This window comes from Petaurus breviceps, unplaced genomic scaffold (genome assembly GCF_028583685.1).
Source record: "Petaurus breviceps papuanus isolate PSGF00001 unplaced genomic scaffold, PetGlider_PUasm1.0 81, whole genome shotgun sequence".
NCBI classification, from domain to species: domain Eukaryota; kingdom Metazoa; phylum Chordata; class Mammalia; order Diprotodontia; family Petauridae; genus Petaurus; species Petaurus breviceps.
The window spans coordinates 9,905,895-9,926,953 of NW_027186546.1; the positions used below are offsets into that span (position 1 = coordinate 9,905,895).

Sequence of the window (21,059 nt, forward strand, 5' to 3'; positions counted from 1 at the left end):
ATTAAATATCTATTATGTTTAGAATACCTTGCTAATTGCCAGGGGAGATAGTTTATATGACAAAGTCCTGGCCCCTGTTGGCCCAACAATCTAGAAAGAGGATAATAATCTACACAAATGTAGATTACTATAATAAACAGTAATATATGGTTGGAGAACTACAAAACTAAGTGCTTAGGTCATCACCCACAGAAGAGATTAAATAAGGTTACGTGGAGAAGGTGGAATTTAGGTTGGTCTTTAAAGTTAGATAGGAATTCAGTAGGTGACAAAGGGAAAGAGGATGTTACAGGCTTAGGAACATCGTGAATAGGTTACTGAGGTTGGAAAGTACAAAATGTTTTGGGGGGACAGGGAGTGGTATCCTGGTAGCAAAAGGTGTAAACAAAGAGGTTTATGCATCTCCCACTTTAAAATCCTTTCTGGGAAAATCCGTCTGACTCTTGATGCAAGACTTTTCTTTTATGGCATGTCTCACACCCCTCTGCCCAACTTCAGAGTATCAGAGATAGATGATATTCTGCCTTCATCTGAATCAGTCAGTCAATAAACATTTACTAAGAGCCTACTGTGTTCCAGGCATTGTGTTAAGTGCCTGGGATAAGTCGAAGAGGCAAAAGATAGTTTCTGCGCTTAAGGAGCTCACGATCTGATAGGGGAGGTCTCAATATCTCGTTCTTTGGGTCAGTAGAGGACATTAGTTCCAGCCCCCACCTCCCTTAAGTGCTCCTCAATTCCTGACAAATGACCAAAACAAGCTTTATTTGGAAGCAGAGAGCTCACAGAAGTGGGTGACATCAAAGCTCATCTGGCCCTGTCCATTCCTGAATCCAGTATTTGAATCTTTCATTATGGTCCTGCTATTATAAATCTGTGATTCTAAGTTTTTAACTCTGGTCTTAAATTTTTACATCTACATTCAAACTTCTGTGCTCATTCTATTATCCCCATTTTAATGCTTTCCTCTTTCCTCTTGGCCCATCCAAAGTCAAGGTCTTCTTCAAGGTCCAGCCCCAGTCTGTACCCTTCTGTAGTCTTCCCTGACCACTCCAGCTTCTGATGATTTCACTGTCCTCCGATTTCTTCTAGCATTTTATTGTCTGTAAAAGTTATTTAGTACTTTTTCAGGTGCTTATGTATTTCTTTAATTACATTTTAAATTCCTGTAGGGCAGGGACCACATGTCATTCTCTATATTCTCCATGGGACATAGCACGTACATCACCTACAGTAATCACTCAAACAATTATTTATTTATTTACTTATGGGAACAGACTACAAAATCTATGGTCTTAAATTCTAGCGAATGGGAGGATGAGTTGCCCATACTTAGGGACTGTGACTTTTTTGCTGTGATCTAGTAGTAGTCAAGCTTTTCCTAGGAAGATATCTGGTATTCATGTTTCGTCTAAGTGTAGGCAGGTTAAACATGTACCCATTTCCTGGATCTAATTACATTACCTAACCTGGGACTTCACAGAAACAAAGACTATTGAATGGGGAAACTCAATTTGTGGAAAGGTCTCCTTTCCTATAAACCTCTGTGGAGCATCACATATTGTATCATTCAGCATGACTGGGGGCAAGATAGGTATCACCAATTCCGACCTTGATCTGAACGTGGAGAACTTGCTCTCCCTAAGAGACAATGCTAGTAACATGGGGAAGGGTCTTGTTAGATCCATTTACATAATGAAAGGCAACCCTGAAGATCTAATAAGAGACTGTCAGATTACAGAAGGAAAAAAAAGGATCCATTAATTTTTTTCTCTTTTACCTTTACTTAGAAAATGGGAGATAAGGGGGCAGTTAATACAAATGATACCATATCCATTGCATGAATCAACTCCAAAATATGAATAGCATCTGGCTTTCTTTCCATATTCATAATTGTAATTTTGAAATTCATAGTGGATGTGTGCATACACAAAACATCGAGACACAGGCAGATGAAAACAAACAATAAACAAGTCAGAATTTATGATTAGGTCAGTTATTAATCAATTTGTTAAGTGCCTTGTCTGTGCCAGCCACTGGGCTAGGTAGGCACTGGGTATGGGTACAATAAATAAAAATGACCCTCTTTTCCCAGGAGCTTCTGTTCTCTGCTAAATGTTTAAATAGCCTGGCTCCCACACAAACTTGATGTGTAATCCCTGGAGGGGATCCTCAGAGTTTTTAACAGAGGGAGGGCAAGAAAACATCTGGAGATATCATTATGATCTAAGTCGTGCCAACCTCTGCAATTAGAAAGTTCATTTTGAGATTTCTTTATTAGCTGATTATTAATTATAAAACTTTATGTACTATAAAGTGTTTTGGAAAAAAACCTACTACATTGAATTATCAAATAAAATCACTAATAATCTCTGCAATAATTCTTATTGTCCAGTTTTATATTTGTAAAGCTCCAGTTGTTCCATTTTGACTTATTTATTTTGATTAAAATTTTCCAGCTAGACGATCATATACAATTCATTTTTCATCAATAGCAGGTTTTAGTCCAATATGTCTAGGTACTCATCCTCATCCCACATTTCATTTTACTAACATAGACCAAGCTTATGATACAGTTTTTCACAGAGTGGTTTTAAGAGAAGTGGGAATGCTGCCTTAATCAGTTCTTTTTCTCCACCTTTTGATTGAGATCCAGATACTAACTGAATATGTGACATAAGAGTTTTCTCTTCCTGTGATACTAAACCTCCCTGGCAAGAGAATGAGCTATTTGATAAATATTAAGCACATATCTTATTCCTGTGATCTATGGTGGGAAATGTCGAGCACCATTATGATCAGTGGTATCAGCAATGGTAGCATATGGAAGAAGCTTCTAGATTATGTGAAAAATATGTAGACAGTAACTGCTGAAATCCTAACATAACCTGGGCTCCCTTTTCTTCTTTGCCAAATTCATTTTATGTTTGCATGATGTAGACTGACAGGGAAGCATATTGGTCTGGGAAACTGAGCATGCTTGGAGGTGTTTTTGTTGTGTAGATGGTGTTATGATCTGATGTAGTTGGAATTGGTAGATTTTACAGGTCAGGTTTGTTGAGTCAGCTAGTTCAAGGGGTTTGGCTTCTATTCATTTCCTTTATCAAAAATCATTGTTAATCATTGCTCTGGCATATTCTCAGAGGGTTGGAAATTGAGTGCCATTTCCTGAATTAAATGAAAAACAAAGTAAAATAAGCACTAATTGTTTATAACTACTATAAATATTAGACTAGTATAAATGTTATTTCATTTTATAGAACTACACAGACCAGACACAAGAAAGTATCTCAGGATAGAAAAAAAAATGAATGTGCCTTCTTTTGTTGTCAACATGGAAATTATTTTCATTAAATGAAAAATAAAGAAAAATAAACATTTGGATTGTGCATCTTTAATGAAAGGTATATGTTTTTGTTAAGATAAGGAGGAATATATTTTGTATATTTGGCTGGTTTTTTTTTTCAAACTTTAATGATATAAACTGTTACTACTTTTAAATCCTTAGAAATACACAGAGATCTCATTTTTTGGAAGGCAATCATTCTACTTGGATATATTCTTTATTTAAGGTCATGTCTATATGAAGAACAAATTTGGAGTTTGAGTCAGATTCAATGCTAGGTTGACAATTGTATCACTATGTGATCTGGAATGACCCCCAAATGGTTCATTTTGTATCTACCTCCCAAGGTTGTTTTGGGGATCAAATGAGAAAATGAATGTAGAGTACTTTGTAAACCTTAATATTATTCATACATGTCAGCTATTATTATCATTGTTTTTGTTATTTCATTTTATAGGACTCCATAGATCAAACACAAGAGAGTATCTCAGGATAGAAAAAAATGAACGTGCCTTCTTTTGTTGTCAGCATGGAAATTTTTTCCCTCCACTTTTCTTCTAGGATCTCTAAATTCTTAGATCTGAGTCTGTTGTGCTGAGATGGATTGATAGAATGGGTTAACCAAAATAGTCCTATTTTTAAATTTTGGAAGTATCCTTAAAACACTAATAATAATAATATTCTTATTTTAGTGTTTTGCAAAACTGTATTTTTAAAGATGTAAGTCAGACTTGGCATAGCATAATTGACCTCAGTGTTTCACCCTGGATAGTCTACCAGTTAATAGATTGTTAACTTGTTCAAATATACCCTCTTCAGTTACCCCTTGGTTAAGTTGTTAGGTCAAAGACAGACATGGTCATTTAATATGTAAGTTAAAAAAAAAGTAGTCTCCCTCTATCTCTAGAGGTAGCACAGTGTATTGGATAGAAAGCCATCATCAGAGGTTAGAAAACCTGCTTTCAAACCTTGTATTTGACATGCAATAGCTGGAAGACGCTGTATAAATCACTTAATCTCTCAGTGCTCTAGACTAGTGGTGTCAAACTCTAATAGAAATAGGGCCACTAAATAGTACATAAGGATCTCTTCTGTCTACATATTTACTTAGAAAAGCATACATTAACATAATATATATGTTCTGTTAGGGGTCAGGAAGGTGGTGTAGTAGATAGGTGCCAGGCCTGGAGTCAGGAAGTCTTGTCTTCCTGAGTTCAAATTTGGCCTCAGACACTTACTATCTGTGTGACCCTGGGCAAGTCACTTAACTCTACTTGCCTCAGTTTCCTCATTTGTAAAATGATCTGGAGAAGGAAATGGTAAAGCACTCCAGTATCTTTGCTAAGAAAACCCCAAATGGGGTCACAGAGAGTAGGACAATAATGAAAATGACTGAACAACAACAGATGTGTTCTATTATTTTTTTATTTATTTTATTAAATCTTTCCCAATTACATTTTAATATGGTTCTGACAGCATGTTTGATACTTATGCTCTAGACAATTCTCTAAGACCGTAGAGTATAAAGTTTCTTCAGTCAGGAGCTCCCTCTATCAACAAACCATCTCCAGTCCAAATCCCATATTTAGCTTGTTATGGATTCATGGGTCTTCAGAGCTAACTGAAAACATGGATGATATTGGGGAGAAACTTGTTTGGTTGATTTTCAATTATGTCTGAAATTCTAGATGTATAATGACTAATGGGAGAGGCTAAGCTGGTTGCCTGATATGGGTGAACCATTCACTCCCAAGATGCTGTTTTTCATTCTCCCTAGTAATCTGTTGTGAAATATTCTATGAGCATGTTTTTCTTGACCTAAATTACCATAGCATTGGCCCCATAATGTCCTGAATCTAGATATTTCTAAACCACTCTTCCTTTAAGGGACACAAAAAACCATGCTGTAGTTTCTCTGCTCAAATCTCCTAATTTTATAAGCATTTTCTCAGAGCTTTGTGTTTTGCAAAGTACTTCATAATCATTTTTACTAGCGACTACTCATAACACACCTATAAGGGAGGTCAAATTTTCCAGTTCAGAAAACTGTTCTGGAGGCAGAGGGTGACCAAATAATTGAGTAAGGGAACCAGAGTATAAGTCACCAGCTATAAATTTTTTTAAACCATAACTGAGACCAGTATTACAAGCTTCAAATATGGGCATTTGGGGGGGGGGGAGGCATTTCAGTACAGTAAGGAATAGCATGTGATTTCTATATCTTTGCATTATTGCTAGTACAAATCTGCAGGTGTTGAAATATTTTCTTCATTAACTTTACCCATATAATTAATTCATTCTGAGAATTTGATTCACAATTTAGTTATATATTAATTCTTAAAATAATGAAAATAAAAATTTATCTAATCAGTCAAAATAAGAGTGACCACATCTCTCAGTTCTCATTAAAAGTGCCCGTGTTTATTTTTATTGTTTTACTTTTTAATTTCTTTGGAGTTGCACACACTCTCTGATGGTAGCTGTCAGGAGTAAGACCAACAGTGATCTTTTTTTGCCCCGGAATATAACAAATTACTGTAATGATATATAATGACTGACTTATGTGTAGACCTTTCTTTTACATGTAGGCACTGAAGTTACCAAAACTCAAGACAATGATTAAGATCTAAGAATTTTCATTAATAACCTTCAAATTCCTCAATGCCTTACTAAAGAAGCAATCCATTATATTTGGCCCACTCGTACGGCTCAAAAACAGACAACCATAAACTCGAATGAATTCCGAACAAGCCACTATTTAACCCTTGTCTAATTATGCTATTCACCTGATCTTGTCATTTATTAGATATTTTAAACCTCTCTAATTACGGTATACGTTCATTTTAAAAGATTCAAAGAGCCTCATTTACCCCTTCAGTTCTCTTACAAAACCTCAGACAAATGGATAATCAGTAATTAGGAAATGCAAAATGAAGGCATTGCGCTAAAATATTGAAGAATGTACTATGTAAACTGACTTCCTTTTTTATTCAAATTTTTTTTAAACTTACTCTAACTTTTGATCGATATGTCTATTTTCCATAACAAATCTTGGATTTATTTGTAGTGACTATTTTCATTTTAGATATATCTTTTTCTAAAGAAAGGAGTGACTGAAATTTGATAAAGATTGTTTCATGATTTTTCAGATCAAATCTTTCTTTATAATTGATCTCATTTATATACACTCCATGGTTTTTATATGAATAATATTTTGTTTTATTTTTGTTTAAAGTTTGAAGTTGTTTATTAAAAATTTTCATCCAACTGCCTAAATATATGCTTTCTTTAGAAAGTTGTAACTGATACATTGAAGGAAATGTGAAGTCAAAGGTAAGGTAAAAACCTTGCAGAAAATGGGCTATGGTGGCTTATAAATCCAGAATTCAAGGGAAACCCAGTGCCTTTGTTGATGTTACAATAGACTTTTTTATTTAGATCAATCCAGTTTATTTTTTTCCCAATTTATTGAGTCCATAGATAAAAAACAAACTCGATTTTTTTTGTATGCAAAGTTTTGAGAACTTTAAAATGATAATTTTTTTTTTCCTTAAAGGAAGTTTAGCTAGGATTTACAAATATATGTACATATTTTGGGGCATAGGTAGAAAGGTAGAATGTGTGTCAAAATATGTTTGACATTTCGTAACGAGGACTTTTTAATGTATTAGCAGGAACATATTAGCTACTTAATCATGATTATTGTTATCAACAGCATTGATAGTGGTTTAAAGTTTAAACTGATTTATGATTAATTTTATTATTTACTCTAACTATTATGAACCATAGATTTGCTGTAATGAAATTAATTTATTCTAATTTTAGAATTCTTATGACTTCTGGTCATTTTCTAGGCACTCTGAAAAGATTTTGTTTGCTTTTTAAAAAATGGAACTTTTGAATAAGTAGTCTTGAAATTCTTGACAAAGGTGACAGTAATTTTTTTTTTGGATGAAAAAGAGAATCATTCTATAGAACTATTTAGGAAAAGATTTTGCTTCAAGACTACTACACCGAGATTATAATTTTTATTTTTTACTGAGCCTCATCACCACCTTTATCACCCCCACTTATCACTACCTCTATCCAAACATTAACAGTCATAGTGGTTGGTAATTTTATAGTTCCTTTTCTTTTGAAAAAAAAAATCAAGACTTTGTGAATAAAATTTTAAGGACATTTATTTTTTGCCAGATTCCACTGAATTTGATAACTACCTTTTGTTCATTTGGTCACTAAATTCATCATAGGCCAGTCCATCCAGTATTTTGGTCTACCTTAATTCTGTGGCAATCAGTTGGATTCACAGGTGGGTAATTGGATTCACATCTGTTAAGACAACTGGGCTATGTATGGATGAGGAGGGGGGACTGATATTTTTTTCAGACTTATAGCCATAATAATCTTTATGTCAAGTCATTTTCTGCCAATATTATTCAGTGCTCTGCACACAGTAATCGTTGAGCAAATGTTTGTTGAATTGAAGTACTTTCTGGGGTATAACTTTAGGCCGATATATTAAAAGGAATCATCAGGACTGTTCCTTAATTAGAGAAGAAAGATTGTGTGTGTGCATGTGTGTGTGTGTGTGTGTGTGTGTGTGTGTATCCCCACCCCCTAATTGGGTGGGGAAAGGGAGCATGAATGAAGGAGAAGTTTAAAATTTCAGTAGGCAAAAACTACCTGAGCAGGGAGTTGGTGAGCCCATGGGAATTAAAATTGAAGCTCTTCTGTATACAATGATGGCAAAAATTTTAGTTTTCAGATGGAAATTTCCTTTAGGATTATGGGCTCCGGGAACACCATATGTCAGGTATGGGTATAGCACAGAATGCTAGTGAGTCACCATCACCCCTTCCTGTAACATGTATATTTGTACTATTAAAAAATAAAAAACAACAACCCAACCTTCTGGTCCATACCAACAAATAGCTCAGTTGGTCTTTTAGAATGGGGGATATCTTTCTTGGGGATGAGGGAGCCACACTAGAAAATCTGTATTACCTGCTATAATGGTAGCAAGAAATTCTTTTTAAAAATATCCAAAATATCAACCAAACAACAGATAGAAGAATATAGCATGGAAAGTCTAACAAACAGAGACCATTTTGGTAAGTGACTGAACGCACATATAAACAGCACAACGGAATAAAGAAAACATGACCAAACCTTCCAAAATTTCAGTCTGAAGGCATGCACATGCAAACAAAGAGAAACCCAAGACTCACAGTTCATTTGAATTCACAAGGGAAATTTTTCGGGGTGAATGTAGCTTTGACGTTGTCTTACTGATGCAGAGGGAGACCAAACCTGTTTTTAATTGCAAAGCCAAATGGTTATGCATGGGCTTTGCCATGCTTGTGAGAACATGTTCATTTTATAGCCCCCTCCCCCCTCCACAAGTACAAGATGAGGCTTGCCAGCAGTATGTTTGAGAAAATGGTCATGTTTAAAACACAAAGCCTCACTGGTATTTCTGGAAGAAAAAAATGTCAATCTGTCAGAGGTGTCACTATGACTGGATATATCTGCCTATCTGTTACCACTTGCTAATTATGGATTTGAGTACTAATTGTCATAAATCTTGGCACGAAATTTGCCGTAAAATGCACGTTTTTTTAAGGGAAGAGGATAGGATGAGGGAGGAGAAAGAAGTTAGAATCAAGAGATCTGTAGCCTACAAATCACAAGGCAAAAAAATGTACCCTGCCTGAATTGTTGAGAGTTCTCTTACTGTTTAATATTCCAATGAATACACATATTGTTGCAAGTGTCAGATAGCTTCAGGCAACATTGCTAACATTCCATAATAGGAATGGTGAGTGTACACAGTATTGATTCTGTGGAGAAGGGAAGCTTCTCTTATAGTCAGAAAAAGGCTTAAGGAAAACCCTCTAGCCTTGGTAGACAAGACCTGGGGAGAATCAAGAATAAAACCAAACAAATGACTAATGAAATACCCAGTTTCCTCAAAAGCATTTTGTTATTGTAAGAAACAAACCAACCAGCAGGAATATGATGCAGGAGGATTTAGAACTAAGACTTAAATGTCTCTATTGGCCAAATCATAGCCTAGAAAGAAGAAAAATTCTAGAATCTGGGAGCCAGGCAGTTCAATTCAATTCAATTTAAGAAATATTTTAAAAGCATCTACTCAATACAAGGTAACTTGCTAACTGTTAGGGAAAAAGATGAAAGACCCTTTCCTTGCCCTTAGACAATTCACATTCTAATATGAGCGGAGATTTGTGATTTCAGTAGTTTAGAGTGTCCATCAACCAACCATGTATTAAATGCCCATTATGTGCTAGGCACTATGGGAGGAGCTAGGGATACAGATACAAAAATGAGGCAGGAATACAACATATTTACAGATATATACAAAGTAAATATACAGTGATGGGGTGGGGAATAGCAACTGGGAGAATCAGGAAAGAGAATCAATGTAGTGGAATCTCTGACCACCAAGATCTCAGTCCTCTTCTTGAGACCAGGGACTGTTTCCCTTTTATCTTTGAATCTCCAGAGCCAAACAAGTCAAGCCAAGTCAACTAGCATTTAGGCATTAGACACCTAGGTAGTACAGTGGATAGAGTGCCAGGCCCTGAAGTCAGGAAGATTCCTTTTCCCGAGTTCAAATCCAGCCTCAGACAGTTATAAACTATATACCCTGGGCACTTCACACTGCTTGTCTCAGTTTCCTCATCTGTAAAAATGAACCAGAGAAGGAAATGGCAAACCACTCCAGTATCTTTGCCAAGAAAACTCCAAAAGAAGTCAAGAAGAGTCAGATATGACTGAAAAGTGACTAAACAACATGTTCCAGGGACTATGGTAAACACTGGGGATACAAAGAAATACAAAAAACAAGCCTTACTCTCAGGGAGTTCACAATATAATGGGGTAACCAATATGTAAGCGGCTATGTACAAAAAGCTATAATTGGGGATAGTTGTACAAGAGGGAAGGCACTAAGATTAAGATGACTGGGAAAGGCTTTTTGTGGTACATGGTTAATGTTTGTTGAATGGAATGTACAATGTGCTGAAATTCCCTGAGCCTCAGTTTCTCTGATTGCAAATTGGCAATAATCATAATTATACTAAATCCTTCCCAAGGAGTACTTAAGGCAATGTATATATAATGCACTATAACTATAAAACACTGCATCAGTGTGAGCTATTATGGTGATAAAGCATCTGGAGTTTTCAGAATGTTTCAGTTGGATTTTACCTTCATATGTGCCCCTCTCTGTATCTTTCTTTAATTGCTCTCTCATCATATTTCACCCATCTCCCCCTTTCATCTCCAATTTCATTATTTCTCTTTTCCTCCACAAAATGAAGACAAGGAATGTCACACTTCTAGAAGTTATGTTCTGTCATTAGGTATACATTTTGACACTGAAATTTTTTTGTGTATTCAGGTGCAATTTAAGACAAGGATTATTTTTATTATTATTCTTAGCACACTGTCAGCACTAAATAAATCATAGAGAATTACTTATCAGAATAAGTTATCAAGTCTGACCCTTGCAACTAGTCAATAATAATATCAATAGTTGACATTTATATAGTATTTCGAAATTTTGAAAAACGCCTTACATCCTCAATGCCCTGATCTCAAAAAAAGTTGTAGGAAGTAGAAATAACAGGTCTTAGCATCTTGGGTTTATAGATGCGAAAACTGCGGCACATATGGCTAAATGATTTACGTGATAAATCACTTCTCTTCATTGGCCCTCAGTATCATTAATTCTAAAATGAGGGTGTTAGATTAGATGATCACTAAGTTCCTTCCATCTCTAAACCCATGATGCATACATTGCTTCTTGAAATTTTACCCATCCTTCAAGACCCGCATCAAATACCATTGCTTCCATGAAGCTTTCTCTTATTCCTCCAATCAGAAGTAATTTCTCCATTCTTTGAATTCTCATAGTAGTTTGCCCAATCCTCTCTTAGAAGCCTTTATAGTCTAAAACATTCATCACTGGAATCCAACTCCCTTGCTTTTATAATGAAGATCTACAAATGGTTTCTCTAGTTATCTTTCAATCTAACTTGCTCTTCCTTACCAAATACAAATTCCATTTAGTTGTTAGTTTTTTCTTACCAGATGGGACATTTAATGTAATTAGCCATTTCAGAGTTAAAATTCTTTCCCTGGAGACTAGAGGAGCCACCTTATCTCTCATCCAGGAGTTTGCATAAGAATAGAGACAGTGCAGCTGGAGTCTTTTTTTATGGAGTCTTAAAGGAGACATGCATTTCTTTTTGGTTCTTTTTGACTAGAACTCTCCTCATTGCTCTCCCTGCCTCTTGGAAGTCTAGGGAGGAACAACTACTTCAGTGGATGGGATAAAGAAACTTCCTATGGAATAAAAGTTGTTTTCTAAAGATCTGAGCTTATGGATTCTTAGTTCTAGAGGAAGCCTATATCAGAAAAGAGAGAATCCTATCTTACTTTCCCCAAAAGTTTTCTGCAAGGATTGCATATGAAGGTTTTTGGTCAGAAGCTATATTCAGATTTTATTGTTGTTCATTTATTTCAGTTATGTCCAACTCCTTATAACACTATTTGGGGCTTTCTTGGCAGATGCTGGAGTAGTTTGCCATTTCCTTCTCCGGCTTATCTTCCAGGTAAGGAAACTGAGTCAAACAGGATTGCCCAGGGTCAGCTTTGAACTCAGGAGATTGTCTTCCTGACTCCAGTACCAGAACTCCATTCACTGTACCATATAAGCAGCCTTGACATTTCATATTCAGATACCTAGACTGAAAATACCATTCCGTAAATGGCACTCTTTTACTCAGCCCCTCTTGTGGGAAAGAAAGAAGGGGCAAAAAAAAAAAAATGAGAATAATGAAATGAATGTAGTTCTTTGAATTTTTTAAAAATGTAAATCCAGAGAACTTTTTATTTCATTGGTATAGGAAACTCTGTATACCAAGGTTGGCACCCTCTCTGCAACTTATCATCTTAGAGAGTTAGAGCACCAAGGGTTTGACAATTTGCCCCAGATTAACACAGTATGTGCCACATGTGGGATGTGATTAGGGTCTTGCTGGCTTTAAGGATGGCCCTCCATCCATTAAGCCAAGTTATGTGAACAGGATTTATTTCTAGTCTGATGAAATATTAACTCCCAACCAATCAGTATAAAAGTGGAGCATTATTTCAATGAAATTTGATCAAAAACATTTATAAGACGATCACCACAGTGCTAGGTAACCTGTACCTAGAAACAGAAGAGGTACAGTCCCTTCCTGGAGGTGGTTAAATTCTGCTGGAGAATATAACATGTACACAGAGAAGCAACTATAAAACATATACAAAAGTAGAGGTAATTCCAGGAGAGGAAGAGAACTAACAACTTGGAGGATAAGAAAAGGCTTCACTTAAGAAAGAGGTGGATCTTACCCTGACAACTGCAGGAAGTCAGGGATTCTAAGAGGCAGAAATGATGAAGCAATCCAGTCCAGGCATGGTGGGGAGAACAGCCTGAGCAAAGGCATAGAGGTGGAAGTACAAGGAAGAGGAAGGAGGTCATTTTGTCTAGATTGAAAGTATCAATTTAGGCAAATATGGCTTAGTCATTTATAACTTTGATGTATAAATAATTTTGGAGATATCATAATAGACTGAGGCTTCATTCAAAAGCTTTGAAAGGGCCTATTGAATAACTCTTGTAGACCTCCAAGGTCTGCACTCCGGACTTCTGCCACTAAGGAGTGAGTGTGAGTGCACGAAAGTGCTATCATCTTTCTGAGCCTCAGTTTTATCTAAAAAAAAAAAAAAGAAGAAATGGAACTAGATAGTCTCCAAAGTTCATTTTAACTCTAACATTTTATAATTCTGAGAAGACTTGGGTAGTAGAAGTTAATAAGACCAGTATAAAATAGCTGAATTCTGTCTTTTGGAAAGTCCTTGGTGCTTTCATCTTTGGCCTATTATCTTAGATCATACGATCATATATTAGGGTTGGAAGGGACCTTGATATCACTTGAGTCCAACCCATTCATTTTGTAGTTGAGGAAACTGAAGCTCGGGCAGGTTAAATAACTTGTCCAAGGTGATACAGCTAGTAGTGAGTGAGGCAAGATTTGAGATCAAGTCTTCCTGACTCCAAATCTAGTGCTCATGGGGTTCAAGTGATAGGTGGGGTGAGTTCTTTGTTGCTACTTCTGCCTTTTATATGTTTCCCATGTTGCTCTACTCTCTCTTTGTCATGCTCTTGTATCCCAGAGGTGTGAGTATCTCTCAACATTCTGCTGTTGCATTTGGTTCCCTTTTGTCATTAATCCTCAACTCACCTTCATGGACTCCCATCATTTTCCTGCTCCCCATACATTTGGAGATCTAATCAATCTTCCAACACACCCTCCTTGTCCACCTAGCCCCACTTCTAAGTTTGTACACCTATATTATTCATCTTTGGTTGCCCACCAGTTTCACCCTATTGAACTTTTTGTATATGGAGATAAGGTCACTTGTGCACATTACTTACATTCTAACTTATATATTGTATGTGTCATGATGCACAAAAACTTTATGAGTTCCAAATAGGTAGGGATGGTGAATAATTCTGTAGATATTCTTTGATATGCATGCTTTGCAATCTCATGTTGTAAATCACCTAATTGAATTGCATTTGTATAAAAAATAAATGCTTCTAGACCCAGGAGACTGGGTCCTCTGTTATAGATAAGCCTTCCTAGGGGTTAAGCAATTGATTAATACCCTTTGGCTACCATCCTCCAACCAGCTGTGTACACTTCATGTTTGAATGGCTTGTTGATGAGAACATCAGGTAGGACCTTCTCAAAGCCTTACAGAAGTCCCAATAGATTACATCTGTTGCATCTCTCTTATCTGCATGACCTGTCACTCTATTATAGAGGAAATTAAATTGGTCTGGATGATTTGCTTTTCTAAAAGCCATGTTGGTTGCTCCCCGGTAGCTTGTTGCTGTTCTAGGTGATTATAATTGGCCATTTGATGATTTATCTTAGAATCTTTTCTGTTATTGAGTTGAAGATAATAAGTCCTCCCTTGACCATATAGCCCTTTTAAAGATGGACACTATGTTTGCCCTTTTCCCAGGCTTCAAGGACTCCCTCCAATACCTATTAGTTCTTTAAAAAAAAAAAAGAGAGCTATTTGTTTCAGAGTAATGTCTCCTACTTCTTTAGTATGCTGATTTTCATGTTATTGTACCTTCCTATATAGATATTAGACATTTTGTATATTTTCCAATAATATTCTCCCCAAATTTAAAAACAACTTTCAATTACTTTTACAGATTCATTTATTTATTTATCCATCCATCTGATAAAGAGTCAGTTGGTCTCCACTTATTGCAAATCCCTGTGCTAGGCTTGGAATATAAGGAATTAGGAGGCATGATCAGTCCACAAGGAGGTTATGCTCCAGTTGGGAAATTTGGAAGACACACACATGAAATCATTTTTAAAGTGGAGAAAATTTTAGTCCCTACTTCCCAGGGTTGGTTTGAGGATCGATTGTATGAGATATTTTTAAAGTGCTTTACAAATGCTAAAGTGCTATGTGAATTCTAGTTATTTTTATTGTTACAAATATAAAGTGGTATGTGGTTATATGCCAAAGAGGTGTTTCAGAGGATAAGTACTATTGAAATTCAAAGAAGGGAGAGATCACTAAGGTGAAGTCCCCTGGGAAGGATTCATTATGGCTTTGTCCATGTTGGATAATAACTAGGCATAGAAGAGGAGTAAGAGTGTTTCAGGTAGGTGGCACAGTATAAGCAAGGTGTGGAGAGGTGGAAATGAAGAGGACTCGTTTTGGGAACAGTGAAGGAAGTAGTCTGCCAAGAGTGGAACATTCATTTCCTTTTATCATAAATGACATGTGATGTGGTTTCCCAACTGTAATTTAACATTCTAGCTAAAAAGAAAGTTAAAAAAGAGAAATATTTAAATCTCTTGGCTCCTTTACAGACACTTTGGAAGGAGAACTGGCCCTGGAGCCAGAGTATTTGAGTTCTAGGCTGGGTCCTAGGTACACTAGCTGTGCACATTTCAGCAAATGACTTCTTGAAGTCATAGGTTCCTCACTACTGTAAATATCCTCAGACAAATGTGGGATTAATATGTAATGGAGGGGGTGAAGTGTTCTTTCTTATTTGGGTATAGGTCAGACTAAATAGATCTTCCATTTGAGAGATTTTATGATTCTATTATATATGTATTCATAATTGTCTTATTCCCATTGTTTATGAAGTTCAGATAGAAATGATCCTCAGAAGAGTCATTACCCTGTTATTATTATTTCACATTTAATGTTCTGTGGACTATTGTATGGGGGGTAAATGAGTGCTTTATGTAATTGTATAAAAGTATTGAGATGTGAGTTCATCTTCTTTAGGGTCACTGAATAAGTCATCATCTTTGGTATAGCTCCAGTAGTGGACACGATGCCTAGGCTGATATGCATCTTATGCTGTCGCTACATAGTTTTGATTTCTTATACCAGATCTCTATATCTTGAAAGCTTTTCATTTCCCATAATTTGGACATTCTTCTTCTTCCTTTCCTTTCTCTTCCTCCTCCTCCTTCTTCAGAGCAAGGTAGTGCAGTGGAGAGAGCTCCAGGCCTGGGGTCAGGAAGATTTGAGTTCATATCTGGTTTCATACCCTTGCTAGCTCTGGGACCCCAGACAAGTCCCTTCTGTTTGTCTCAGTTCCTCCATCTGTAAAATGGAGATAATAATAAGTACTTTCCTTCTGTGGTTTTTGTGAGGATCAAGTGAAATAATATGTATAAAGTGCTTAGCACAGTGCACAGGGCATAGTGAGTACTATGTAAGTATTTCTTCTCTTTTTTCTCCTCCTCCCTCTCCTCCTTCTTCTTTGCCTTCTCTTCTTCTTCTTTTTCTTCTTCATCTTCTTCCTCTTCCTCCTCCTTCTCCTGCTCCTTTCTTCCTCTTTCATCTCTTTTTCCTTCTCTTTCTCCTCCTTTCTATCCCTGAATTTTTTAAGTCTCAAGATAATTTGAACTTCCTTGCCTGTCATTTAAAGTCAGTTTGGCATCCCACCTTTCCAGTTTTATCTCATATCTATTTCTTCCATGTACTCTCTGCAGTAACCAAAAAGGACTACTCTCTGTTCCCTGAGCACATCTAGCTTTTAAGCCTCAGGGTCTTTCCCCATATCATTCCCTGGGCCTCTTCACCTCCTGAATTCTTCCTACCCATTCTTAAAAACCCATTTCAGATACCACATGCTTCATGAAAACTTTGCTGATCCTCCCTGTGACTTAGAATCTTTCCCCTTTCAGATCTTGTGCAATCCTTTTTTCCCCCCCTATACCCCTATCTTATCATAGGATCATCATTTATTACTGTGTAGACCATTTATTTGTGTTTGCATTTTATTCTCCTACTAGAACTTAAGATATATGAGGAAAGGATCCATGTCGCAGCCCAACTTTGGCTCTTCCCCCGACCTAGCACATTTAATTTTTTAATAATAACTTCCACTTGTATAAAATATAAATTTGTTAAATACTTTCTCCACAAATGGTTAACTCTTATTTATTCAGAGAAAATGGGTTCTCTTCAACTTCCCATTCCTGCCTTTTTTTTTTTTTTTGAGAGATGGCATTGTATAGTCTGAGGATCTGTTGTTCAAATCCTACACTCTGACATTTAGGAGTGCTGTGACTCTGAATAAGTCACTTAACATCTTCAGTTTTCTCATCTGTAAAATGGGGATAATAATAGCACTTTCCTCTCAGGTTTGTTGAGAGCATCAAAAGAGGTAATATTTGTAAGGCACTCTCTAAAAGTTAAAGTGTTACATATGAAGCACCTACTATATGCCAAGTATGACAATATTTCTATAGGAAAATATATACTGACTTAAAAAACTGAGACTCTCCATATTTAGAAACAGAATTTTGGATATAGCAAGTCCATAAGTTGAGTACTAGCTGTAGAGTATTGTTATGAATACTATATTGTCCATTTTAATTGTTATGGTATTGTTAATTAAAATAGTTATAGTATTATTATATGAGGAATAGTAACTTAGATGCATAGCTTGGGGGAAGAGACTATGAAGAATGCAAAGATGCCAAAGGCAGCATTATTGTAAATAATGAAAATGATGCTAGACTTGGAATAAGGAAGATCCATGTCAGCATTCAGCCTCAGTCACTTGGTAATTGTGTAACCCTAAGCAAGTCACTTAATCTCTCTTAGGTTTAACTTCTACATTAATAAAATAAGGGGGTTGGACTCAATGATCTCTAAGGTTCCCTTTGACTACATGGTTGTCTCTGTTCTTTAGGAGTTTATAATCTATCTGAGAAGATATAGCATCAGTACTTAGAAAGATGAAATAATTTCCAGATAAAAGGTCCATATAATAAGTGTGATCAGGGGCTAGAGATGAGGAGGAATTGTGTAAAGCACTCATACACAGAGAAGCAGCATGCTAGAATGCTGAATTTGGAATCAGCAAAACTTGGACTTTTCAAGCCCAAGTGTTAATGCCCCTTTGACAGTTCATTTCATTAAGAAACATTTATTAAGCAACTATGATGTGTCAGGATTGTATTAAGAGCTATGGATACAAAAAAGGTATAACACAGTCCCTTTCCTCAAGGATCTTACAATCTGATGGGGGAGACAACCTACAAACAAATATATATATATATATAAAGCAAGCTATATAGAGGATAAATAGGAATTAACTAAGAGAGAAAACATTAGTTAAAAGGAGTTAGGAAAGGCTTCCTGAAAAATATGAGATATTACTATATTTCAACACGTAATTGTTGCAGATTTTATGTCAATTTTTTTTTGCAAAAGTGGGGTGCAACCATTATGTGAATTTTTTTTTAAATCAACAGTTGTGCCAGTATTACTTAAAAATAATTTATTACTAAACTGTCTTTGGTGCAAGATTAGGATGCATGGAATACTTGTGAATATACTTTAAAATTGGAAAGATGCAAGTCTTTATAACATAAGTATGACACTCACGGCAGCTTTGCTTACCCACCTGCTCTCTTTGAGCCTATGGCTTTTCACTGGGTTGAGTGATAATACCGTTAGTACTGCACTGCTCTAAACGAACTACACAAGTCAGCTTTACTGGCATATATTTGTTTTTGGTTGGGTCTGACTCTTCATGATCCCATTTGGGATTTTCTTCCAAAAGTACTAGTCATTTGCCTTTTGCTTCTCCAGCTCTTTTTATAGATGAGGAAACTGAACCAAACACGGTTATTTGCCCAGGGTCATACAACTAGGAAGTATCTGAGTCTAGATTTGGAGTCAGCAAATGAGTCTTCCTGACTCCAAGTCTGGCACTTAACCCACTGCCCCACTGGGGTAAGGATAGTAAGGAGCAGAGGCTGACTTCTAGGTTAGAAGTCTAAGACACTGAGAGGATAGCATTGCCTTCTACAGTAATAGGGAAGGTGGGGAGATAGGAGGGCTTAAGGGGAGAGATGTAATGAATTCTGTTCTGGACATGTTAGGTTTAAAATGTGTACTAGACATCCAGTTCAAGATTCTGATAGACAGTTGAAGATTGTAGGTCACGACTGGAGGTCAGCAGAGAGATTGGGGCAGGATGGGTGACTTTGAGAATCATGATCGTAGACAGAGCAATTAAATTCATGGGAGCTGATGAAGTCACCAAGTAAAGTAGTAGAGAGGGAGAGAAGGGCCCAGGACAGAGCCCCGAGGCACACCTATAGTTAGAGGATGTGGTTTGGAAGAGGATCTAGGAAAAGAGACAGAGAAGGAGTGGTCAGATAGGGAGGAAGAAGATGAGGAGAGTGATGTCCTGAAAAACCAGAGAGAAGAGAGTATCAAGGAGGAGATTGTGATCAGCTGTGTCAAAGGCTGCAGAGAGGTTAAGGAGAACAGGAATAGAGAAAAGGCCTTTGGATTTGGCAATTCAGAGATCATTAGTAATTTTGGAGAGTGTGGTGTAATGATAAACTTGGAAGCCAGATTGTAGGGGATAAAGAAGAGAGTAAGAGGAGAGAAAGTGGAGGCATTATTAGAAACAACCTTCTCAAGGAGTTTAGCTAAAAAGGGCAGTAGAGATATAGGAAGAGAGTGGGTTTTTTTTTTTGTTTTGTTTTGTTTTTGTTTTTCCAGGATAGGAGGACATGGGCATGTATATAGTCAGGAATTAGCTAACAGACAGGAAGAGATCTAACTTAAGTGAAAGAGTGGGGCTGATACAGGGGACAATCTTTTGGAGGAGATGGGAAGGAATGGGATTGCTTGAATAAATAAAGGGGTAAGCCTTGGTAAGGAGTAAGGACACTTTATCATGTGAGATGGGGGGGAAGGAGGAGAGCATGGCAGAAGGCACCTGAGTGATAGGAGATGAGGAAGAGAAGAAAAGAAGGAGTTCAGGGTAAATGGCCTCAACTTTTTCTGTTAGATATGAGGCAAGGTTCTCAGCTGAGAGACAGGGGAGAGGGGAAGCTGTGCAAGGTTTGAGGAGACAGAAAGGTTGGGAAGAGTTGGGATAGGGAGTATAGTAGGATTACCTAGCAGCAGTGAGGGCCCAGTGGAGGTAGTGTTAGATAACTTTGTAGTGGACTCTCTACTTTTATTCATCAGCATATGTGTAGGAGTGAAAGTGGTGAATGGTGGGAGTGATCCAAGGCAAAGGCCTGGCTGAGCACAACCAGTAATATGAGAAGGGGCGATGAATTCAAGAGACAAGGATGTGACCTTGGTCAGGCTCCTTTACCTTCCTTATTCTCAGTTATTTCATCTTTATAATAGTAGCAATAATAATAGCAACTAGCATTTGTATAGTACCTAATTAGTGCCAGCCATTTGTAACAAACAGAACCTTACTTGATCCTTACAGTAACTGTAGGATGTGAGTGCTATTGTTATCCCCATTTTACAGTTGAGGCCAGCAGATGTTAAGTGGCTTGCCCAAAGTCACAGAGTTGGGAAGGCTCTGAGGCTGGATTTGAACCAACGTTGTCCTGACTCTAGGCCCAGTGCTCTATCTACTGAGCCACCTACCTGCTTAATGCCTATCTTCACAGGGTGGTGAAGAGCAAATAATTCATGTGAAGTACTTTATAAGCCTCAGAGTATTATATGTCTATTATTCTTATTATTACTAAAAGGAAGGCCAGTTCTACTAGTAAGATCAGTAGTTTTACACTGTACACGAGAGTGTAAAATTAGCAGGCTCTCCTTATACTTACAACTTTTGATTGGTTCCTTAAGAGTCCTTCGGATCATGCAAGGAGTCATTCAAATTGTTAATATTTCTAAGCAGCTTTTCTCCAATCTGTAACTTTTTCACAGCGTGTAGTGTGCTAAGACTAGCTGAAGGACAGGAGTAATGTTTCTTTTGCTGTCACTGTTCTATTAGTCATGAAAGCAGTTGGCCATTTGCCTAGTAACAGGTAGGGCAGTCTCCACTTTGGACACTTTTCAGGAATAAGGGGGTTTGGGGGAAGGAGCTATCACCTGCTGCCTTCAGAAACGCTACCTAGTATTGTGGCATCTTGACCAGTAGACTTTGGTCAAGCCATCTCAATTAGTGGTCAGTGGCAAAGTGACAAAGATAAAGTATAAGTCCTAACTTTTTAATTTAATTTTTATTTTTTATGAGTGAGGGTCCTTTTAGAGGCAGCAAGAGAGCACAGTGGAGAGAGTTCTGGACCTGGCATTG

At 36.9% G+C, this 21,059-nt stretch overlaps 1 long non-coding RNA gene across 2 annotated transcripts in view; it reads right to left on the reverse strand.

The window, feature by feature from the left end:
* LOC138176145 (uncharacterized) overlaps window positions 1-8,694 on the reverse strand; it is a 142,520-nt gene extending 133,826 nt beyond the window's left edge. For both annotated transcript variants that reach the window (XR_011172168.1, XR_011172169.1), the window contains exon 1: window positions 8,572-8,694. This is a non-coding gene — a long non-coding RNA (uncharacterized lncRNA). The remainder of the gene's footprint in view (window positions 1-8,571) is intronic.
* Window positions 8,695-21,059: the final 12,365 nt, after the last annotated feature.